At 38.5% G+C, this 24,296-nt stretch overlaps 1 protein-coding gene across 2 annotated transcripts in view; it reads right to left on the reverse strand.

The window, feature by feature from the left end:
- Nucleotides 1–24,296, reverse strand: part of LOC126933952 (uncharacterized) — a 408,012-nt gene that overhangs the window by 126,208 nt on the left and 257,508 nt on the right. For both annotated transcript variants that reach the window (XR_007718781.1, XM_050754245.1), the window contains exons 3-4: nucleotides 16,428–16,509; nucleotides 15,169–15,453 (exon numbers count right to left, since the gene is read on the reverse strand). The gene's annotated coding sequence lies outside the window, so the exon portion shown is untranslated. The remainder of the gene's footprint in view (nucleotides 1–15,168; nucleotides 15,454–16,427; nucleotides 16,510–24,296) is intronic.

Genomic DNA, 24,296 nt, shown 5'->3' on the forward strand with positions numbered 1-24,296 from the left:
GCTTTTACCATAAGAAACAAAAGCAACAACCACACACAGAAAAAGGTAATTTAAAGTAAAGAGAAGAAAAGGAATAATAACTATCAGAGAAGAAATCTGTGAAATAGAAAATAGAAAAATGATTTTAAAAAATCAGTAAAACCAGAATCAGATTCTTTGAAAAAAAATCAATAAAATTGGTAAACTTACAGCCAGATTAATTCGCAAAAAGGGAGAGGAGATATAAATTACCAAATTCAGGAAAGACAGAGGTGACATCATTACAATTTTCAGAACATTTAAAGGATAAGGGAATACTATATACAACCTTATGTCGATAAATTCAACATCTTAGATGAAATGAAAAAATTTCATGAAGTAACAAACTACCAACACTCACTCAAGAAGAAATAGATAATTTGAGTAGCCCTATTACATATTTTTATTTATTTTAAAGTTTAAAACTTTCCCAGAAAGAAAACTCTAAAATCAAATGACTTGACTGGTGAATTCTTCCAAACATATAAGAAAATAATAATAGTGCCAATTTCACATAAATTATTTTATAAAATCAGAGAAGAAGGAATAATTCCCACCCCATTCTATGAAACCAGCATTAGTCTAAAAGCACAATAAAAAATAGGCATTACAAAAAAACTACTGATCAAATCCTTCATGGACATAAATGTAAGCATTTTCAAAAACATTTTAGAAAATACAATTTTGGCATGAACAGATTTTGCTTGAAAACCCAAATATATCAAAGTTAATGAGACCACAGAGAGTGGGGGGCTATATCATGTTGTCAACTCCTTCAGTAAAAAGTTTCCTATTTTCACAGAGCCAAAAAAGCAAATGTTCTCCTTATTCACTAACTTGACTGGGATTTGAAGGTATAGAGTATTGTTTAGATAACAAATTCTAGAGTCACAGATGCCTGGGATTGAATTTTAGCTCTATCTCTTACTAGCTTTATAACTTGGGAACATTACTTATCTTCCCTGTGCTTCAATTTTATCAGCCATAAAATAGAGATGAGAATATCTCTTTCCCATAGGCTTGTTACAAGGATTAAAGAAGTTAATACTTGTAAAATGTTTAGAACAACTGAATGGCTGGGATGTAGTAAGTGCTCACTTAGTCTGACAGGGAGCAGCTGTGGCGAGAGGAGTAATCATATCATGTGAAGAGCCATAAAAGATACCCCTGAACTCAGTACTAAAGAATGTGCTTGGTAAACACATCAGGGAGAAAGCAAGGAAATGAACATACCACATAAAGTGACCAGCATAAACAAGCACTTAGCAGCTATAAAGGTTATTGGTATTTTCCAGAAACTGAGTAAGCTAATAAGTATTGAGCATAGAATACATTTTTTTGGAATGTGGGGAAGGGGGAGTATGAGGGAGGGGCACACCTATAGGAGGCATAAAAGCTGGAAACTAAGAACAGATAATGTAGAGCCTTGTGTGCCATATTAAAGCAGTGCAATTTTATCCCAGTCAATGTAGGAAACCATCAAAGAATTTAACACAAGAATGTGTCATAGCCAGATCTGTATTTTTAAAGATAATTTTGGTAAAACTAAGGAAAATAGATACAAAAGAAGGAAGCTAAAGGCCAGGGGACTGGCTAAGAACTGATGACTGTATTCGTTTACCTACTGCTGCTGTAACAAACTCCCACAAATTTCGTGGCTTAAGACAGCACAAATTTATTAGTTTTCAGTTCTGCAGGTTAGAAGTCTGACACAGGTCTCACTGGACTCAAATCAAGGTGTTGGCAGGGCTACCTTTCTTCTAGAGGCTGTTGGGAGAATCCATTTCCTTGTCCTTTATTTATGACCACATTCTCCATCTTTAAAGCCAGCAACACTGGGTCAAGTCCTTCTTAAGTCAAATCATTTTCACTCCTCTTCTGTCCCCCTCTTCTACTCTTAAAGATCCCTGTCATTAAATTGGACCCACTGCCATAATCCATGATAATCTCCCTAAAGTCAGTTGATTAGCAACCTTAAACCCATCTGCGATCTTAATTCCCCTTTGACATATAATGTAACATATTCACAGGGTCTGGGGACTAGGACCTGGACACCTTTGTGGGGTCATTATTCTTACCTCAGAAGCTATTATAAAACCTCAAGTAAGAGATAATAAGGGCCTGAATCAAGGTGGTGACACTGGAAATAGGAAGGGACATACAAGAGAGTGCTTTTAGATGCTTAATTAAAGGATATCAGCTGGGTGCAATGGCTCATGCCTGTAATCCCAGCACTTGGGGAGGCGAGGAAGGAAGATTACTTGAATCCAGAAATTTGAGGCAGCAGTGAGCTATGATCATGCCACTGCACTACAGACTGGGTCACAGAGCAAGATCCTGACTCAAAAACAAATAATAAAAATATAGAAGAATATAGTGATTCATTTGGATGGCTTTAGAGTGTATAGAAAACATGAGGAAGAATAGGAAATTAAGGATGTCTCCTACTTAAATTTGAACAGCTTGATGAAATATGATGCCACTAACTTATGAGTTGAATGTCTACAATGTAAACATAAAGTTCTCTTAGAATATTACGGGTGAGATGCCCAAAAGGTTGTTGGAAATTCGGTCTGAAGTTCAGGAAAGCAGTGATGCTGATAACTAAGATTTGAGCATTTTCAAGTAATTTAATATCTCCAACAGAGTAGCTTGCTGTAAGTTACCAAGCACATTAAAGACAAACACACACATGCCCACTGAATATTCAGCAGCTCTTGTTGGTGCTAGCTAACATTTAACATGAGAAAATAAGACATATCCAAAAAATAAAATGTAAATGATCAATCATATCTGCAGCTGATCTTCACTGGTAGCTCTTAAGAAGAGCAAAGACAAGTCTAATGGTGAATCCCTACAGAGGTGGGATCCCCAAGCCCAAGGAATGTGGAAATGTTGATGAGGATATGTTCTGCCCTAAACAAAAATGGGACACTGGATGCAACCCATGACTTTCCAGCCCCATGTTTGCATGTGCTATAGTTTGAATATGCTATGGTTTTGTGTCCCTCCAAAATCGCTGTTGAAACTTAATCCCCAATGCAACAGTATTAAGAGATGAGGCCTTTAGGAGGTGATTAGGTCATGAGGGCTCCTCCCTTGTGAATGGGATTAAGGGCTTTATTAAAGAGGCTTCACAGAGTATTTGGTCCCTTTTTACCCCTCTGTTCTACCATATGAGGATGCAGTGCTTAAAGTGCCATCTTGGAAGCAGAGAGTAGCCCTCACCAGAAACCAAACTTGCCAGAACCTTGGATCTTGGACTTCCCAGACCCCAGAACTGTGAGAAAATAAATGTTTCTGGGTATTTATAAAATACCCAGCCTTAGGGTATTTTATAGCAGCACAAATGGACAAAGACATCATGTTTTGTCTCTCACAGGAACACCTATGGAAATATATATTTATCCCAGTAGAAACCAGGTTTCTATTTAAAATATAGGGAGGATCTCCCCATTTGTGAGACGCTCCAACTATATATCTATATCAATCTTAAAAAGGCATTGTTTAATTCACTAGTGCTGAAAAAGTAAGTGGTATAATGATGTTAATATGCCTACAAAAGATGGCAATTTAAAAAATTTTCTTATAGAAAGACAAGACCTGAGGTATTATACAGGTCTATTAATTCCCAGCAATGCAAATGATGCACAGTCTAAACCAGGAGTAATAAAATGCCCTGCAACAACAACAACAAAAAAACCTGAGAATTCCATATATATGCCTAGGGGGAGGGTAGGTGGGAAGGCAGGGTGGAAATGTCCATTTAAATATAGAACCTTGATTAATTTTCTTCTATAGAGGAACCATAATAACCCAAAACAAGCTCACGGATGTAGTGGTGGTGACATATGAGTTGGAATATGTGGCATGTACAAAGGTGAGTAATAAAAGCCAAGCAAACGAGCAAAGATATATCAAAAGTGACTAAAATTATGTGTTTTCATTGTTAAGAGATGTAGTGAAATTCTCATCTGGTGAATTCCAATTCAGCATTTCCTTGATATATCTTTTATAATTTTCACTCTAATTATAATGAAAATCATTTTTCAGTGTAATTTTGCAATAAAAATGTTTCTTTATTTCTCATTACGTAAGAACATGATCTTGTACAGTTACTGAGCAGGCTTACAATGTGCACACTGTATCTTCTCTTTCTTACCATTTAATCTCTTCATAGTCTACAGATGTCAAGAGGTTCAGATTAAGCTTGTTAAAGATCTGCTTCACTCGAACTCACTGATGATTATTTATTTAGCAGTTTTATGTAACCCTGTCATTGATAAGCACTCTATTAATTTGCCGAGGGACAAATCAACACTAGTTATTTTTCTACCGGCTATTAGACTCGGTGCTGCTGTTTGTTACAAACCACTTGCCAGTTAATTATAAATTATGGGTCCTCTTTGCCTATATTAATTGATATCTCCTCTGCCTTTGTAATACTAGACAAATAAATTGAAGGCAAGATTTATTAGGCAGTGTATGTCTTGTGTCTCTTGATTAGTATTCTTTACTTTTTTAACATTTATACTTGTTTATACAGATTTGACAGACCAATGCATTAGAGAAATGATCTTTAAGGTGTTTTGTAGTGAAAAAAGAAAGAGAGAGAGAGAGGAAAGATAGAAAGAGACTTAACAGGCTTCCTACAAATTTATTTCAAATTACCCACAATTCATTGTAAGCAATTCCTAAAAATACCTTTTGACTTTGTGCTACGGACTGGTGATGGCAGCCTCCCAATTATGCAAAAGCTAATATTCAAGTGGTTTTAAAGTCTATGCATCCAGTTGCTATATGATAAATAAATATGATATATATATAACAAAACCTATATCACATAAAACAAGCAATAGTTAAATGTCTTTTCTTTGCCTTATTGCTGATTTGCATCCAATTACATGTTCTTTTGCATACATATAGAGCCCTTTTTTCCTATTGTCACTTAAACAATCTGTAGATGTAACACATAGTGACAAAACAATAAACTATAGCCATTTTAAATTTTCAGAAGCGTATGTTATAGATGGCACTTGCCATAGGACATGAACCTTTCCATTTGCAGTCCACAGAGAAGCAGGAATCAGAATTTAGGCCAGGTAGAAATAAAAAAATATTTCACAAAAGAAAGTCTTAATTCGTTTGCTCCCTGGACAGTCTCAAACATTGAAGAATTGCAAATTTAATGGGAAGGTTTACCCCAGAGGGTCATTGTACTATATTCTGATTTCAAAGGGCGTCAGGACCTAGCTATCTGCCAAAAGATCTGGGTCTCTGAAATCCTAATTTTGTACATAATTTCTCCATTTAATTGACAGTTTTGACCCAAGTTGCTTTTGCGGTATCTTGGATTCTGAGTAATTCCCCATCTGACATAAATCCAGCAAATGGACAGCAAGCCCATTGGGGTAGGCTGGGGTAGGCTGGATGTTTTTCCATTAGTTCTCACGGGAAAACAGAAACATATTGGTCAAGCATATCTATTCCTATTTTCAGTTCACATATAATTGAATCTCTTCTCCAACATTTTCATGTTTGAAGATTTAAAGACTCTCCAATTAGAATTTAGAGAAAGCCTTTAGAGTAAAATTAGCTAGCTCATTCAGAAAACAGGCACTCTGCTAATGCGCTGGGAAACTGACCTTGAGCCACTTTTTAATAATGAGATTCCAAGGATCATCTTTTCCTATGTACTATGCTACCTTTTGTTGGCTGTTTCTGGGCATACCTCCCAATGGATGTCATGAGCGATAGAATTTCCTGATAGCCTTGATTCATTTGATTATTCAGAAGACATGCTACTAATCATCCTTCACCAATTTGTTATATTATCTGTAGATCTTCCCTCTTACTCTTCCTACCATTTACTATTTCACCACTCAAAACCTCTGTCCCCCATGGCTAAATAACATTGGAGAGAAGTAAGATTTAAGTTACTATTTACAACTCAAAACTAATGTGATTAGCAGGGGATTGGAGTTGACTCTAACCTCTCAAATACATCATTTTTGATTATTCACATTTTAGAAATTCACATTGCATTTGAACCCAATTACATAGTTAATCTGCTAGTTGCTAAATTACACTGTACATTTTTTAATGCCTCATACTATTTTACCCTAACCCAGTGGCTTTCAAATGAGGACAGTTTTACTCCCCAGGGAACACTGGGCAATATCCCCAGATGTTTGTCATGTTACAAATGGGGGAGGGGAATGAACTGCTACTAGCATCTAGTGAGTAGAGGATGGAGATAATACTAAACACCCTACAATGCACAGGACCGCCCTCCAATAACAAAGAATTATGGGTCCCAAATGTCTACCGTGATGAGTCTGAGAAACCTTGCTACAACCCCTCAAAATAAAGACTAACTTTCTTCCCTGAAGTGGCATCAGTAAGTAGAACAAGAGCTCTAGGGCAGAAAAATTAGAAACCTAATCATGACCATGTTGTCTAGTATTTGGTGACCCACGGAGCTTGTCATATGTGTTCATTAATATAGAGGCTACCTTGAACTGCTCAGAGAAAATGTGTACACTTGGGGACTGAAATGAACCTTCTGTAAAGCTTGCTGTGTGTTACCTCATGAAAACATTATTAGAAATGCATTCAAGGAATATAATTCAATTCTATTCAACTCAAGATTGAATTAAAACTTCTGGGTTGGTCAATGCAGGGCAAACTATAAGTTAGACATGTCACTGAGGGAACTTGCTCATGGGGCAATAGGCAGAAGAGGAAGCACGCATGGTTAAAAGGACAAGAAGTAGATTTTAGTGTACCTGTGACAATAAGAAGAGTTACTAACCTGAGATTATGAGTCTTTTCATTCAACAATTGTTTACTGACATCCAGTGGGTATATATAATATTTGTCTTCCAACTGCTATCTTACTATCACTAAAGTATTTTTAATATATAATTACAATGATATATATGTAATATATGTAAATCCACATATTCAATATTAAACATAATTTCTCATTTTTAAATATAAATAGATGTTCTATTACTATCAAATATCATATAATGTCATCATATTATGGAATATGAAATTTTCATACCTTCAATGTGCAACCTCATGTTGGAAACTGCTGCACAAGGAGATATAAATGTAATTCTTAATTAAATTTGCACATCCACCACTAGATGATACGCTTCTTGAGGACAGCAATGTTGTCTTTTTTTTCTTTTTCTTTATATTGCTAGCGCTCAGAACAAAATGGGAACTTAATACGTTTTGTTTAATGAACAAATGTTGGCCTGTAATGAGCTGATGATCCAGTAAGAGGAAATACAATAGGTGCGTATATAACTATGCTAAATGGTAAAATTATAATGTAGTAGTGGCTTAAAAAAAAAAAAAAAAAGCAAATTTGCCTCTCTCATAAATTTTCTGGAGATACACACCAAAGCTTGGCCAGGCCAAGGACCCCACAAATATTCCTTTTATTATTTCTCATTCTTAGGTGGTCTTGGGCTATGACCACATTTCTTCTTGCATAAGAGTGCTGAATTAAGCTTTATAAGGCCCCATTAAGTTGCTTCCATATTACATATAAAGCTAATGTGGGACCCTACTGTATTTCTAGATCCCTCGAGGATTGAGATGAAACCAGCCAACATCATCCAATTAGGAAACACTTCAACCCTCTCCCTCCGAAATGAGTTTAAGACAGGTTAGCCGGGCGCGGTGGCTCAAGTCTGTAATCCCAGCGCTTTGGGAGGCCGAGACGGGCGGATCACGAGGTCAGAAGTTCGAGACCATCCTGGCTAACACGGTGAAACCCTGTCTCTACTAAAAAATACAAAAAGCTAGCCGGGCAAGGTGGCGGGCGCCTGTAGTCCCAGCTACTCGGGAGGCTGAGGCAGGAGAATGGCGTAAACCCGGGAGGCGGAGCTTGCAGTGAGCCGAGATCCAGCCACTGCACTCCAGCCGGGCGACAGGCGAGACTCCGTCTCAAATAAAACCAAAAAAAGACAGGTAAAGTTCTTTGTCTTTTTTCCTCTTAAACTAATACCTTTCAAGTCAGTCTGTAACTATGATTAACATATCACATGACACACACTGCCAACATTTTGACCACCATTTTAGCACTTTATTTGGAAAAACTCTGTGTGTCCTTTGGCACTGTTTTGCTTGTTGGAATTTATAAACAAGTAGACAAGGCTGGAAGGTGAGTATGATCTCATGTTAGATGACCAAGGAATTTTCTGCACAGTAATAAAATAGTCCTCACCATCTCACCCCTGCAACAGAATAATTTTAATGACTTATACATTGGTTTCATCCTCAAACGTTTTTGTAATATGTAATCTCCATACACAATGTTAATATTAAAGGGAATTTGAGTAATACTTGAATAATTACTCTTGTATTAACTGAAAATGAGTTAATGGAATAATGCTTTACTAATGCAGGCATTAGCTTTTTCACCTTGGAGGACCAAGCTCATTCTATGCCACATTCCCTTGTTGACTTAGTTTTGTAATAAATTCACTGAGCACCTACCTATGTTCATTCAGTTGAGATTCCTTAAATTCTGCCATTCATAGGGAAAATCACTTCCTAAAGGTATCTGAACGCACAAGTATTGTCCAGCCAAGGAGATTTCAGATAAACTCTCTCTCCTTATGGATAGTTTGCTGAATAGGTCTATCTACATAGAACTGTCAAATTGCCTCACCAAAAATTAGCTGGGGAAGATCTGGTTATTTATTTCACACACATTTACATGAATTAAATGCATATCATATAACACATTGCATATAATAACCCTATAGAGGAGATATTATTATCTCTGCCTTAAATGTGAGGAAAGTAAGAAATGAGAGGTTAAACATCTTGCCATAGTAGGTCACACGGTATACGAAGTAGCAGGTATTCTAAGAAGCAGAATCTGCATTTATTTAGAGGTAAACATAACACTAAATTTATTATTACATAAAAAATCAGTCCACTTTAAAAGCCACTGTACATCTGATGTGACTTTAGGGTTTGATTGCAGAATTCTCTGCAATAGGGTTGTTTGGGATGTAATTAACATGACAAACGAGAGAAAGACACAAGTTTAGCAAAAAGCTCACTTTGAGTGGATAAATTTCTCTTTTTCCTTTTTTCAAATGAGAAAGGCTGGATAAAAGGCACATGAAATAACTGCTGACTGAGTGGAGCTCTTGAGCTAAGGACTTGTGCTGTGAAAATTCTACTTTGTCTAGCAAACACTATCAAACAGAAACCTTGAAAAGGGAACATTTATGTTTCTCATTTTCTTAAAAAAAAAATCAGCTCTAACCTCATGACTTCCCTGACAATGCTAAAAGTCACAGGTGGTAGGAGGAATATAGAAGCTAGAAGCAAGGCTTCTACTCCTTGAACAGTCTCTCATTCCCAGCATCTTAGTTTAGCTATGGATGCCGAGTGAATGCACAGACAACACAAACTGAAGCGTCTTTAGGCAGTCCGTTCAGATGAGTAACTCAAATCCTCTGCACAAGCCCCTCCCAGGGTAAAAGTCAGGAATTTCACATTGCAATCCCCTAAAACAAAGCCAGACAGAACAGGTGACTACATACAAATACCATGATTTTTCAATCACGGTTGTATCTAAATCAAAAAGTCAAACACAGTGATTAGTATTAATATGATTTGAACAGAATCGTCATTCCAATTGCTCCAAAGATGCCGTGGTTTAGTGGTGGTTTTGCGGTGGGCTTTGGAGTAGAACCGAACATTCTTCAAATGGTAACTGCAAACTACTGCCATGTAGATTATTTTACCCCTCAGAGTGACTGCTTTTCTTCTTGTAAAATAAATGTAATTCTTATCTCTTGGGATTTGAGAGGATTTAATGAGACTACACAGTAACACATTACTTGGCATATAGTGGATGATGAAAAAATGTGAATTTTATTATTGTGTTAAAAATGTGAATTTTCGGATCCTCCAATAAGTAGATGCCAAGATGAGATTCAATGTGCAAGAAATTTATTAGAGGATATGCCTGTGAAAGAAAATGAGGAGAAGGGCAGGAGAGGCTGGGGGAGCTTTCAGGCCATGATGCAAGTCTGACCCCAGGTGAAGGAGAGAAAGGTGGAAGGGTGGAGGAATCCTAAATTGCCATACATTTCTAAGGAAAGTCTGTCAAGGCCATCAAGCAGTCCTAGAGCCAAATTCGCCCATCGGAGGATCCTGCATCTCCAGAAATAGGCCTGCCTCAACAAAGATGCCAGGCTTATTCACAGGCTGGGAGCAGCCCGTGGGAAGCATAGACTCGCACTGTGATGAATTTCCAAGGCAGCAACTGAAACCCTGGGTCACTCATGTTCCTTGCAGTCAGAGAGACATGTTCTTGTGGTCACCACCAGTATTATTCAATGCAGATTCTTTGGCAAACCATGTGTTATTGTTTCTGAAAAGGCAAAAGTGGGCAGAGAGAGAGAGTGTGTGCACGTACGAGCACAACAGTACACATAGATTAGGAATACAAAGATACGATCTGGGCATCTTTTAGGTTATATATTTGTTTTAAAAATGGAAATGAAGTCCTATGGATGCAAAAGGATTCCATATGAAATTCTAAGATGATTCTCATTCTGATTAAGAGCAAGTTATAAAAACAAACAACTTTTAAAAACTAGTTTTAATAAATCTTTTCCTATTTAGAGCTGACATTCATGAACAATTGATCATAGGTTTCCTTAAAATTTATTATTGTTCTTTTCTTCCTCTTTTTCTTTCAGTATACACAATTAAAAGGTTTTCGGCTTCTTTTTGGTCTTGTTAGAGAATCCGAGAAAAACCACTGATCTTCTTCATCTCTAAAATGTATATATATCCATACATATTAAAGGGTACAATTCCAAAGAGTTTATGGGCCCTTTAAGGCCCATCAAAGAAACAGCGCTTACATTTATAAAGCTATTAACCTACATGATTTTAAACTATTTTATAATTTTTGGACTACATACTTCTGTGGATTAAGATAAACAACCAGTTATTGCTATCGAGACCTCTGGCTTTTTAAATTCACAATCTCAGTGCACACTAAGGCCTCATTCATCCAAGCTAACCTGAATGGGGAGAGTCTATGTGGCTGCACGTTTAAATACATAAATAAAATGCGTATTTGTGCGAGAAGTTTCTTCTTATTCCTTCTCTTCTGCATACGATATGCCCAGTTTGGGATAGAGGTTCACATGCTTAAGTCAATTTGATTATGCATTAGGTCTTTACTTTTAATATTTTTAAATTGAATATTATACTACAGTTGTAGGTCTAGCACTGTGAGTTCTGTTACCTCACATTTGGCTTTCTTTTCCTTAGTGAATGTGTGTTTTAGGCTCTCTTCTCCTCTTAGTAGATGGGCATGTTCCCTCTTGCTTTCCATAGCTCATCAATGTATCAACCTTTCCAAGAGAAATGATAAATTAGAGAGACAAACTGTGAAAAAAAAAGGGACGACTCTCATAAAAATTTGGTCACACGCTGAATTCACTTGAGCCTGTATTCTCAGGCAGAAGCTATGTGAAATTCAACATTCATCACACAACCGGTGCTGGACCCACACAATACCTGTGCGCGATGGGGTGAATTCATTATGTCTCAGGAAACTGACTCTTTCTCTAGCAATGGATGTCTTCAATTACTCAGTCTCCAAAGTGCCTGCCCAGCCTCACAGTCTCAACTCTCTATTTCCTTTCTTTTGGGGGTTACAGCCAACACTTCAACCTGGCAGATTTTTCTCTAGTTTAAAGAACACGGTAAATGACAGAGGTCTGGAATAATGTATTTCCTCCAAAGCTGGTGACCAATTAGTTGCTTGCCATGGACTGTCATTTCACTGCTCTGAGTGCTGTGTTCTTGTAGCTTGGTGATAGACACACTGTTTATTTTCCACTTAGCAGTCTTTGCCAATACTCCAAGTCCCACACAGCTGCCTTGATGCGCTCTCCTGGATAGCTCATGACAAGGAAAAGATAAAAGGTATGTGTGGCAAAATGGTAACCCTGAGCAAACTTATCTAGGGTGCAAAGCAAAGAGAATAGTGATTTTACTACCTCACCTTTTTATTTTAATGCTTTTCAATGAAATTGTGGGAAATGCCAAGTCCATGAGGTTAATGCTCAGACATAAGTACTGTGGCTAAAGACTTTGTGAGGGTTATTAAGCTGTTGACAATATGAGAATCAGACACATTCACCACTGGTTCAGTAATTGTCTTTCATCTAGGAGCAACTTCCCCTCTCCCCCCCACCCAACTTTTATGATTCATCATATTTATTTTTTGTTTCCTCAAGCAACATCTTTTATTAGTTGCACACTCACTGCAGAAATTTAATTTCTGCAAGAGAACAACAAAGCAGTTGATTATTATTATTGAGAATCTGGTACAACATCGAGTGAAATAAAATCTATAAGGCATTAAAATGACAGATTAGGCGAGAGCTGTATTCATTTACAAGTGTTAGAACATCATGCTAATGCCTCACAAGCACAACATAAAATGAAAATCAACTCTTTCATGCTGCTTTACGAACAAACGCTGCGAAGCTCCCAGGAACACAAGCCAGAGCCTCCGTTAAAGAGGCAATGTCCTTTTGTAGTTTGCTCATAAGTTCATCCTTGACAAACACAAATAAAAACACTCCTCTCTTATGCACAGCCAGAAGCGCTCCCTGCTTATCCCTTGGTCATCCCAAATTAAACACTGCTAATCCCAGTAAGATTTAAAGAATTCATATGTACCTCATTGTTTTTTAATGGAGAGTAACACTTCACTTATTAGGCAAACTCTATTCTTTATAGCCCACCTGGAAACCAAAGAGAAAGCGGAAAAAAGGGGCCCAAGAATCAGCAATTCAGGGTTATTATTCCACAACATCAAGTCCCCATAATTTATATGTACTCTAATCATTCAGAGCCTATTAACTCTTACTTTACACACAATATTAATGCTTTTATGTCGTGAGCTGCAGCTCAATGCAGATAAGAAGCAAATTACAAGAATGCTAGAGATCATCAGGCTAAAACCTCTAAACACTAGACTGGTTATTCTAGTAAGAAAAGAGCCACAAAAATATAATGGACAGAATGTCTCAAAGAATCTTCAAGGCCACCATACCTGGGGGTGACATTGCTCAGAGAACAGAGCAAATAAATTCTGTTTATAGTATTAACACAAGCCTTCCAAAAAGGACTAAATGAGTTCCATATTCTCTTTCTTTCTTGAAAGAGAAGTATGTAAAACAGTTCAAAGGAAAGTCCATCAAAATTGTTAAAATAGTAGAAAGGTAAGTTTTTAAGTAAGGAAGCCAAAATTTCACATATGCAGATCAATTGATTTTCCAACAATATTGTATAAAAGTGGATTGCTCATATATGCATATATATATTTGGGAATACATCTAATGTGCTTTACTATATATTATTGATTATATGTGTAATTACTCATAGGCTAGATAAACGATATAATTTATTTGTGAACTTTTAGAGAGTCATCTCAGATTCATTTACTATTTAATTCTCAGAAAGCAATTTCAGATGTCAGAGAATTTTATCCTGGAAAAGAGAACATCAAAAAGTTTCATTTCTGGGGTTCTACCATGGGTGGCAATTAAATAATGAAGATCATCAAAGTGACCCTATTAAATATCTCCTCCTAAGACAGTAGACAGAAGTACTGGCAAACAGTACAGGGTATGCAAACTCTCATCAACAATACATCAAATATCAATTTGCATGCTACACCCATTCCTCAGGTGGTGCCAATGAGATATGCTGACATCTGTATGTCACACATAACTCCTAGAGCAGGGGTCCCCAGTCCCCAGGTTTCAGACTGGTACCTGTCCATTGTCTGTTAGGAACTGGGCCGCACAGCCAAAGGTGAGTGGCAGACGAGCCAGAGTTACTATGAGCTCTGCCACCTGTCAGATCAGCAGTGGCATTAAATTCTCATAGGAGCACGAACCCTATTGTGAACTGCACATGTGAGGAAACTAGGTTGTGTGATCCTTATGAGAATCTAACTAATGCCTGATGATGTGAGGCAGAACAGTTTCATTCCAAAACCATCCCACCATCCCCCATTTCTGGTCCATGAAGAAATTGTCTTCCATGAAACTGGCCCCTGTTGCCAAAACAGTTGGGGACTGCTGTCCTAGAGCATGTATGATATTTCCATCCACTCTCTTTCCCTTCAAGAAAGCATGTAGGAATATTAATAAATGGGAATAAAAATTTGACTTGCTACAATTTATTAAAAACCTAGAAAAATAAGCCATGGGAGGATTCTGCTATTTTTGTTATCAATAACAAATTTCTATCCACAGCTTGGATATTGAGGTGGGGGAGGGCTGATAAGGAGGAAGGAGAATGTGGGTGGAGCAGGAGGCCTTCCACTCCTATCTGTGTTGGCAACGTACTTTCACTTCTAAGAACTATAGGATCAGTAATGAAGGAACTGTGATAGAGTTCCTACCTTAGACGTCTCACAAAGTTTGTGAAAGCTAATTGCAATCATATGATGTAGGAAAGGTACTGTAAAAACATAAGATAGTATTCATGTCAAATACAGGGCCCTGACTTTCCATAGTCTTTGTATCAAAATTTCTTCTCTTACAGGCTTGTAATTTCCAGAATTCCAACAAACCCCCATCACTTTGAAGATAAGTATGAAATCGTGTATGCCTTGTACCATACATAAGTGTCCTTGGAATTAATGATGCAATCTATACTACATGATGAGGCAAAGAATGAACTGGCAAAGAATCATCGAATCATGGATTTTACAGCCAGAATACAAGTCTGACAGACATGAGCTAAAATGAAATGAGTGAAAATGTGAAGGAACATCAATATGGGTGGTACAAAAGGATCTCAGGCATATGGTTGCACCTAAGTTGTAATAAAGAAGCAACCATCCCCTGAGGTGGGAGGAGAAAAAAAAAAAGAAAGAAAGAAAGTGAAAACACATGAATTTGAGCTCTGGCCTTGTCCCCACTGACTGGCTTCTAATTTCTTGAACTTCACCCAGGCTGTGTGTCCAACAGACCACATGGTGATTGCTAAATTGCTCAATGACCACAAGTTACAACCATGGGGAAAATATTCATGAAAATTAACATCCCATTTAATACTCACCATGCTTCCAGCCAACACTTTGTGTACCAGAAAGTCCTCGAACTGGCTCCAAAACTTTTCAATTCCTGACAAATGCACTGGCCCCTCTCCAAGGAGCTGGGCAGCAATCTGTGCTTTATGCTGGTGTGTGGTGGTGGCAGTACCACTGGTGGGAGAGCCCGGAGGTGGAGGCGTTCTTCTCAAGTAAGAAAGATCTGAAGACCAGTGGCCTTGGGGATGCACCCAGGCACCAAGAACTCCAACTCAGCACAGCAGGGGGCAGGTTCTTAACTGCTTTCAGTTTTCCTAAAATGAAGGGCATATAATAAAGTCTGGATCTATGAAATAGTAACAAATGTTTGATTAATTTTGTTCATATTAGAAATGAACATTTACATTTACATTGATTTTTAGAGTATTATTTCAGAAGATTATGGCATCTTTGGAAGCAAATCTTCTAAACTATGAATCCTTCAGGACTTTCTTAAAAACAAAAATGACCACACTAACAAAATCAGTCTTGTCTTCTTTGTATGAGCTTGCACACAAACTCTGGACTTTCCTACATCCTTCATATCACATATACTTTAATCGTAACTCTATGCCATTAACTTCAAAAAACTGTCCTTATCCTATTAAATATACACTGGGGGGACGATACTTGTTAGTGCAGTCACTGCATGTCTACTCTTCCTCCCACACACACATCCTTTTCTTAACTACACTAAGAAAATATAATTATTTGCATTCTTCAAATATTCTCAAAATTCCTTTACATACACATTCTCAGGAAAAAGTTGGTTTTCAGGGAAGGCTGAACACAGTCAAGATCCATTTGACTCAAGGCCTGATTTTCTTTAGGCTGTGTTATTTTCTCTGAAGTACTAGGTTTGCACAAATGATTGTTACCAATGGCACAACCATCAGGTAAAGTGTGGGGTGGTGTTTTTCAGCTCTTCACATTCTCTTGGGTCTTGTCTGGAGTTTTGCACATACAACGTATTCATCCTACATACTGGACAATCATGATGATGGCCCAACGTGTATTGTAAATCTCACCTATGCAGGCATAATCATGTCTATATTTGGAAACAGAAAAATCTAACTAATGTCAAAGGTGGAATATTCCAGCTGCCACTTTTCTCCCCTCTTACAAAAGAAAATACAGGATGACAACTGTATGAAGATGCAACTGGAAGCAGGAAAATTTGTTTCACTCCTGCCTCTGGAATTAGCAATGTGACTAATACTGGCCACGTCGTATCCTCACTGGCACTCACCTCTAAAGAAGCATTTAGAGTTGATAATTTCCAAGGTCCCTTTCATCACTTAATTCCCAGCTTAAGATAATCTTTTCACCATCTGAAAGACAAAAACATCTCTAGAATATCCAGGTCCTCCACCACATTTGGAACACTGGCCAAGAAAATACTATGGCTTTGTTCCCATGAGACCAATGTTGAAAGTATCTAGATGTTGAAAATCAAAACATTTAGATGACTGATTGACTGAGTTTTCCACTTTAACTTCTTTTTTAATGTTTTGGTGTTATTTAGAACAGCTCTGAGAACGCTGCCAAGAGTTTCTTAGTCTCTTTCAGATCCTTGTACCCCCTTTCTTAAAGGTGTTTAGAAAATAAGGGCTCTCTTAGTGGCCTCTGTGAAGTCTCATGGTAACTGCAAGCCTAAGTGTAAGAGGTCCTTCAGGAGCCTACAAACAGCTTGCTTTCCTGAAAGTGTGGTTCTCCAGCACCATGCAGTGATGACTCACCAGGCCTTATACCAGCAGAGCACCATTTTTAAAGGAGGCACATAAAAGAACCATGCTGTCCAAGTAAGCACACCTAAAATATTCTAGGTATGTAAAATAACCAACAAAGAGCGTTCTGAATCATAGTCCAAACATCATCCTTTAAAAGCACCATAAAATCAACCATCCACTCCCACAACTAGTTGTCATAGACATGATCCCAGTGCTTGATGGACTTTAGGAAAATTGACTCATTTGATGATCTCCACGCTAGGATATGTTGTAAGAAATTTTCAGTGAGAAACAAAGGAGGGATAAATAGGCAATAAGTTATGAAAGATGTTCTGATGAAGCTAGCTTATTAAGTGAATATAAGAGGCTGTTCCAGGAATGTAAATAATTAAATCAAAGATAATATTAGCTATAGTAAAAAAAAAAAAAAAAAAAGTGCTCTGTTTTGTGGAACCTCTATTTCCCTTTACTTGGCTTTAATGGACTGGTGAATTTGTCCATTATTGACCTATAGCCATGGGGCTCACTTGCTTAGATTACATATAAAGACAGCCTTTTATCACATGGGAATTGGAGCAGATATCTATACATCACCTGTGGGACAGGTGATAAAAATGAATGCTTAGAATTTGTACTCTGGAAACAAAAAGGCTCAAATTGCAATCTTTTTTCCTTCTTTTTAACTCTGTAACTTCATACAATCTATGAAACGCTTGGTGCCTCAGTTTCTTCACCTGTAAAATGGGCTAACAATTTCTATGACACATTGCTTGATAAAGCTTAGATGATATATGTTAGACATAGTACTTTGCACTTACAAAATGTTTAATATGTAGTAGACATTTAAATTATCACTATTTAGAAGGTTAAATGTATAGTCGCCTTACAGAGTAGTTAAGGTACTTGGGATGGCATATTTGTATGTGAATTACAACCAAATAAAGTCTCATTCTGGATGGAAAGAAGTGACTTAGGCTCATGTCCATGTGGCATTTGTATCACAGGGTAGCTGAGGACAGAGAAAAACAAACAGAGGCCCAGAACATTGATTGACAGACTAGCCCTCAGCCCCTAAAGAGTCATGGCTTCAAGGATTTCCAAACATGGTTTCTGGAGTCTGAAAAACATCAACCAAGTATGTGGAAGGAGTAGAGAAAGTAGAGGAGAGAAAGGAGTCAGCTACTAGCTGACTCCTGGAATGCGATCATCCCAAATCAGACTAGTAGTACAAAAAAAGAGTCAGTATGAGGAGCAAGATGTGATGTACAAAATGAGACGACAGGAGCACCCGTGCTTTCCAGGAAAGCTCCTGAAATCATCTCAGTGGTAGATGGTTGATGGTTGAAGATAACCAGTGAGTGAGTCTTTTTAGTTAGACAGCATTAGAGGCCTGTGCAAAGTAGGAAATGAGAAAAAGTGGTCTTAAGTCACTCTGCAGAATAACTTTACAGGAATTTTCAGTTTTCCTCCCGTAGGCTTGGAGGACTGGAGTAAGGCTGGAGACTTGAGGGGAGAACAGATGCTTGTAAAAAGATTACAGCAGGAAGAACAAACCCCAGTTTAATGGTCAGGGACTTAGTCCCAGGGAGGATACACCCTGCAATGAGGATGTTCAAGGAACTGTTAAGAGCAGTGATGTCACATGGTCAATTTAAAGATGTTTTCTCTTCTGTGCTGTAATCCCTCTCCACTACTGGGACATCATCAATAAATGCATATTATGTGTAATAACTCAATTTTGTGGTACTTGAGAGAATGATGACAGTACTCATTAGCATAGCCGAGCATTGTGGAGAGAGTTCAGAGAAAGCAAGAATTTAGGGTTTGAGGTGCCTGGGAGAATATAGCATTACCTGTTTCCAAGTCTCTGGAAACCTTGGGGAAATCCATAAATTGGGGGTTGGAGCCACTTTAGTTTTTATCTTAATGAACAGAATGTCATATGACTGCTGAAAGATGTTCGTGGATCTCTAAGAGTTGTCTGTTTGGACAAGGGTAGGAAGTGGTGTTGCAGGAGAGCAGTTCTCATCCACCGTGAAGTTTACTATGAGGGTCTCCTGATGTCAGATGTCAGGGTATGTGGGGCCAAGGATGGAGGTCTCAGGAAGGCTTTTTGGGAAAGGGGTAAAATGAACCTGAACAAGCCTAGAATAGATACACAATGGACCCTGATTTTAATTTGAGTTGAGTAACTCAACCACTTCCTAATGACAAATGCATTCTTTTGCTCAACAGTTTGAATGTACCTACCCTCTCTTGAGAACTCGACCGTGTCAGGAGCTTAGTAGTAGAGTGGAGAGGGCATAGACTTTAGAGGTGGAGACCTGGGTTTGGATCCTGACTCTGTCACTTGCTAGCTGTGTAATCTTAGACACCTAGTGAACCCTCTGGGCCTCAGTTTGCCTATTTGTAAAATGGGAAGATATTCTCCCAATGTAGGGTCTGGTGAGATGTAGCACATTGGTTGTGCTTAATAAGGGACGGCTGAAATGATTTCTCTATAAATGCCATTCTAGTCTACCCTGTGCACAGAGCCCTGTACCAGCCACTATAGAGACGTTCCAGGTAAGACATATGACCTCTGCCTTCAGTCAGTTCCAGTGAGCTAGAGATGAAAAGCCATCTATCAACCCCAGGATCGTAGAGGGGCAGAAAGTCATCATTTTCCCTTCTGCAGCAGCTTTCCTCTGCTTTGGACTTTGCTTTGGACTTCCTTAAAAAGAATCCTTTATAATTCTAGCAAAAGCTCCCAAACATCACTGTTTGCTATATAATTTTTTAAATATGCAAAAATATTTATCATACATATTTTATAAAAGATCTATGAACTTTAAAGTGGAAAAATAATTCTAAGTGGAAGGGAAAAAGAGCCATTTAAAGGCACAAGATTTAAAATAAAACTTTAGAAATAGCAGTGTAGGAGGGCTTTTTAAAAACATCATTTTAGGCTGGGCGCGGTGGCTCACGCTTGTAGTCCCAGCACTTTGGGAGGGTGAGGCGGGTGAATCATGAGGTCAGGAGATCGAGACCATCCTGGTTAACATGGTGAAACCCTGTCTCTACTAAAAATACAAAAAATTCGCTGGGCGTGGTGGCGGGCACCTGTAGTCCCAGCTACTCAGGAGGCTGAGGCGGGAGAATGGCGTGAACTCAGGAGGTGGAGCTAGCAGTGACCCGAGATTTCACCACTGTACTCTAGCCTGGGCGACAGAATGAGTCTCTGTCTCACAAACAAAACAAAACAAAACCAAAAACAAAAACACGTCATTTTATTTAGTATTTCTTTGAGAAAATTAATGATCTGAACAAGGAGAAATATTAGCACTTTTTTGACATCTTCCTTTGCACGCTCAGAGACTGTGCTGTCAAGGCCGAATATTACAAGAACATGCCGTGAGAAATAATGCACCAAATGTGCCTGCAAGAGGGAAGGTTGTCCCCTCAGGGTCCTGGACTTGGAAATCATCTGATGGCCCCTCTGAGGACACACATCAAGGCCCAAGATGGTCTTTGAGCAGGGCAAGGGTCAGCGGGGAGAAGGGTCTCACGTGCCACTTGCCATATAATTGCAGACACTGGCATTCATTTCTCAGCCTGGGCAAGGAGGTGGGGAAACACGTTGTGTGGTCTCATTTCCTTTGGCTTACCAGTCCCCAAATCACTCTCCCCAGAATGTCAGCTTTACTTACCAGAGCCATGGTGAAGGGCCTGAATCCATGAGGGAGAAGAGTCACTGTGGCTCAATGAGAATCCTGTTGACCAGAGACCCAGCCTAGACCACACAGATACTTGGCACAGGCTGGTTCTCTCAGGCTCTGAGGACATGCTGAGATCCCCAAGTACAGAAAAAAGGCCTGGCTCTGCCATGCCAACTCTGTAGAGTAACACACACATAACAGGATGCGATGATTGTTGTTTCAATAGCCATGAGAGCAACTATTATATTCCATCTGACTAATGGTGCTTTATTTTTTTCTGATGCTTTTTGGACAATTTTATTATGTGAAAGTAGACTAAGCTTGAGCTGGAACCTTTCAAATCATAACATGGCTCAGAGAATGTTGTCAAACACCATGACTGCACTGATATGTTCATTATCTCCACATGACATGCTGTGTATTAGGTCAGACCATATGAAATTGCTATTTTTCTAGATCTCATCTGGTCAAATATTGGTAATTTCATATGGCTCATTTAACATCTGTTTGTATGCCAATATCTATTTCTCACCCTAAAGTGTAAGTGCTGTGAGAGTAGGGACTTTGTTATGTTTACTGTTGTATCCCTGGAGCTTAGAACAGTGCCTGACACAGAGGCAGCATTCAGAAATATTCACTGAATGAATGAATACATGAATTCATTGATTTCTAGTGAAACCCTATTATGTGCCAGGCACTGTGCTAAGAATGAGGAATATATGAAAAAGACAGTCTTAAAGAGCTTTGAGTTCTCTTGGGAAAAACAGATTTAAATCAGTACCTAAAAAACTAATAGGCAAACAAACACTGGGACAAAGGGTAATGCAGGATGCAAGGAGAGAAATGAACGCCAGCGTCTGCAATTATATGGCAAGTGGCACGTGGGGCCCTTGCCCTGCTGACCCTTGCCCTGCTCAAAGATTATCTTGGGCCTTGACCTGTGTCCTCAGAGGGGCCATCAGATGGTTTCCAAGTCCAAGACCCTGAGGGGGCAAGCTTCCCTCTTGCATTAGTGGGTCCTGGCCTGGATTGGGTTGGTAGGGGAGAAGGGAAAGAGGGCTGAGGTCTGAGCTCCCAGTCAATAAAAACATTAGTATTGACATATGAAAAGCGAGAATTGGGTAGGTGAAAACAGAAGCAGAAACAGTCATAAAAGCATAGTCAGATTTCTGATGTCAGATATGTTAATGAACAGCTCCACCAACCACAGAAAAACCAGGAGCATTAGCCATCTACCTATGAGGTTGGCTGAATGAATCAAAGTATACCTTTTAGTTAAAAAGTAGAATAAATCAAAGGTATGAAAAACAGGCAAGACTAATCGGTAAATAAATAGGCAAAAGAATCTTTGCCAATAAGGGCTGTAGTATTGTCCTAAGGATGAAGTGTGCTTTTTTTTTCTTTTGACTTCTTGTTTACCTTACATGTAAATGTAACAGGAACTAGTGTTTGACCAGTTTTGTGTCTATTTACTGTCTTTACATTTAATGTCTGTCTCTGCCTATTTCTCTCATTCTAAACACTTTAGAAATAACAAAGATTTTCTGAGTTCAATGAGAAAATCGTCACTACTGCTAGCATTTGTTCTATCAAATGCATTAAATAGAATGCCACCTCTGGGTAGGGTGGAGTTTATAGTCTGTCGTGGATCACATAGCTGACATTGCCAATAAGTATAAGAAATGATTTCAGGCTCCATCATTGTCACCCTGGGAAGAGAGCACAGTCCTGCAGGTCTTGCAGTTACACAAAGAAGGCCCTCTAGAACGTGGCTGCATTTAAAACAGAAAAAAGAAAGTGTAGAAGAATGAAACACTTTGGCACGTATTCCCCAAATGCAGATTATTTCTCTCTAGACTTCAGTGTTTGCTCTTCTTCTTCCCATCCTTCCTCTATTCCAGGTGATCAGGGGAAAGATCACATCGTCTCTGAGTTCAAATCCCAAAACTATTTCCTAGTCATGGCTATCCCAGGCTGGCAAAGAAAAGAGATACTGTCCTCACAACCTTGCATTGCTTCCAGGCTGGCCCTTTCCTGGAAAGGCATCCAACAGTATAAAAAGCAGCTTCTTCACAGAGCAGCTTCAGCCCCGACTGAGCCTTTGGGAATGGAATGCTACAAATTGTGGTGCTTCTATTGTATGAGCAATTCAATGGGCATTTCATTTCCAGTCAAAATCCAAACTAGTTAAAGTCAGCCCGTACCAGCTGCCTTGCTGAGAAACAGCAGCTTGCATTAAAATTACAATTATATTGTTTTGCCATGTCAGAAGCAAAGGTTAAAATCATATCTTGGCCGGACATTGTTTCTGTAATATTGGCCCTCTGCAAAGCTGCCGTGTGGATGAGCCCAGAAATGATGTGAAATATTTCTAATACAAATTTTATTTTTATGTGAAACTATTCAAATGCTGCTGTACAACATGAACTACCTGAACCAAATCAAATCCTCAGGTCAATTCCTTCTTCCGAGTGCTCCTTAGATAACAAAGTCTTGTTCTGCGAATCTGTTCAATATATTAAAGTTGATTCACTCGGACAGTGTGTAAGATATAATACATTAATCTGGGCCATTTCAATTTCTGAGGCTGGGACTATAAAACTGGTGTGCTGCATATCTAATTTTTTTTGAATACCTGATTTATGCATTCCTCTGATGCCGAGTGTCGATGGTATGGTGGATGCGGCTGCTACATTAACAACGGGCTGCATCAGCACTCAAATCTTATCTTGTTAAATCAGACAAATGTAGCTCAATGAAAAGGAAGGAATAAATGCCTGGGATGGTTGAAAGGAGTGAATTTTAATCCTGTTTGTTAGGGGACTTTCATGGTTTGCACTGGATGACTAAGGGGTGGGGGGGGTCCCCTGGAGACTTTGGGTACCATGATTTATATTTATATGTAATACATATAATGTACCTAGAGCACACATATGAAAATATACACCTTATACAAATCAGCACACACCCTAACAGCAGAAACAGTGCTGCAAGATGCAGTGTCTATATTTTACAGATGCTGTAAAATCTCTATTAGATAGACAATTTATAAAAATGGGTCTCTTTTTAATATTTCCATTACAAGTATAAAAACTGCTCCTTTGTGCATAATTCTCTATATTTTTTCATCAAAAAGAAGTTACCATGAAGGCTAAATACCAGGAGGATGGAATAGCTTGTCACAATCATTATAAATACGATGTTTTCAGGAACTTTTGTGGCACGCTGAATACTGCTGCCATTCTATAGACAGACAATATTAATTCTCATTGAAGGGAAACGTCCCTGTGTTTGCACAATCAACAAGACCTTTAGAAATTATCTCTGCGCTATAGGAGAAGAAAAGTTTTATCCCTGCATACAGCACAAATGACCAAGGCATTTATAATAGATGAACTAAACTTTAAAAATAAATTATTAGGGAGGACCCTATACTGCTAAACTCTAATTTAAATCTCCTTCTCTTAAAATATCCATAGAGTTCAGCTTCAGAAAATAGAAGTCAATCAAAATCTTTCACTGGCTCAAGGAAATATGTTTGGAAGCATGGGAACACCACAACACAGCTGTAAACATGCATTGCCTACTAACATGTAAGTGTCACAAAACACAACAATTACAGAAGAGGCCAAAGTGGAGCTAGAATTATTTAATTGGCTCAAAGATAAACTTGCCTGGTCAGTGACACTT

The sequence above is a fragment of the Macaca thibetana genome, chromosome 13 (assembly GCF_024542745.1).
Source record: "Macaca thibetana thibetana isolate TM-01 chromosome 13, ASM2454274v1, whole genome shotgun sequence".
NCBI classification, from domain to species: Eukaryota; Metazoa; Chordata; class Mammalia; order Primates; family Cercopithecidae; genus Macaca; species Macaca thibetana.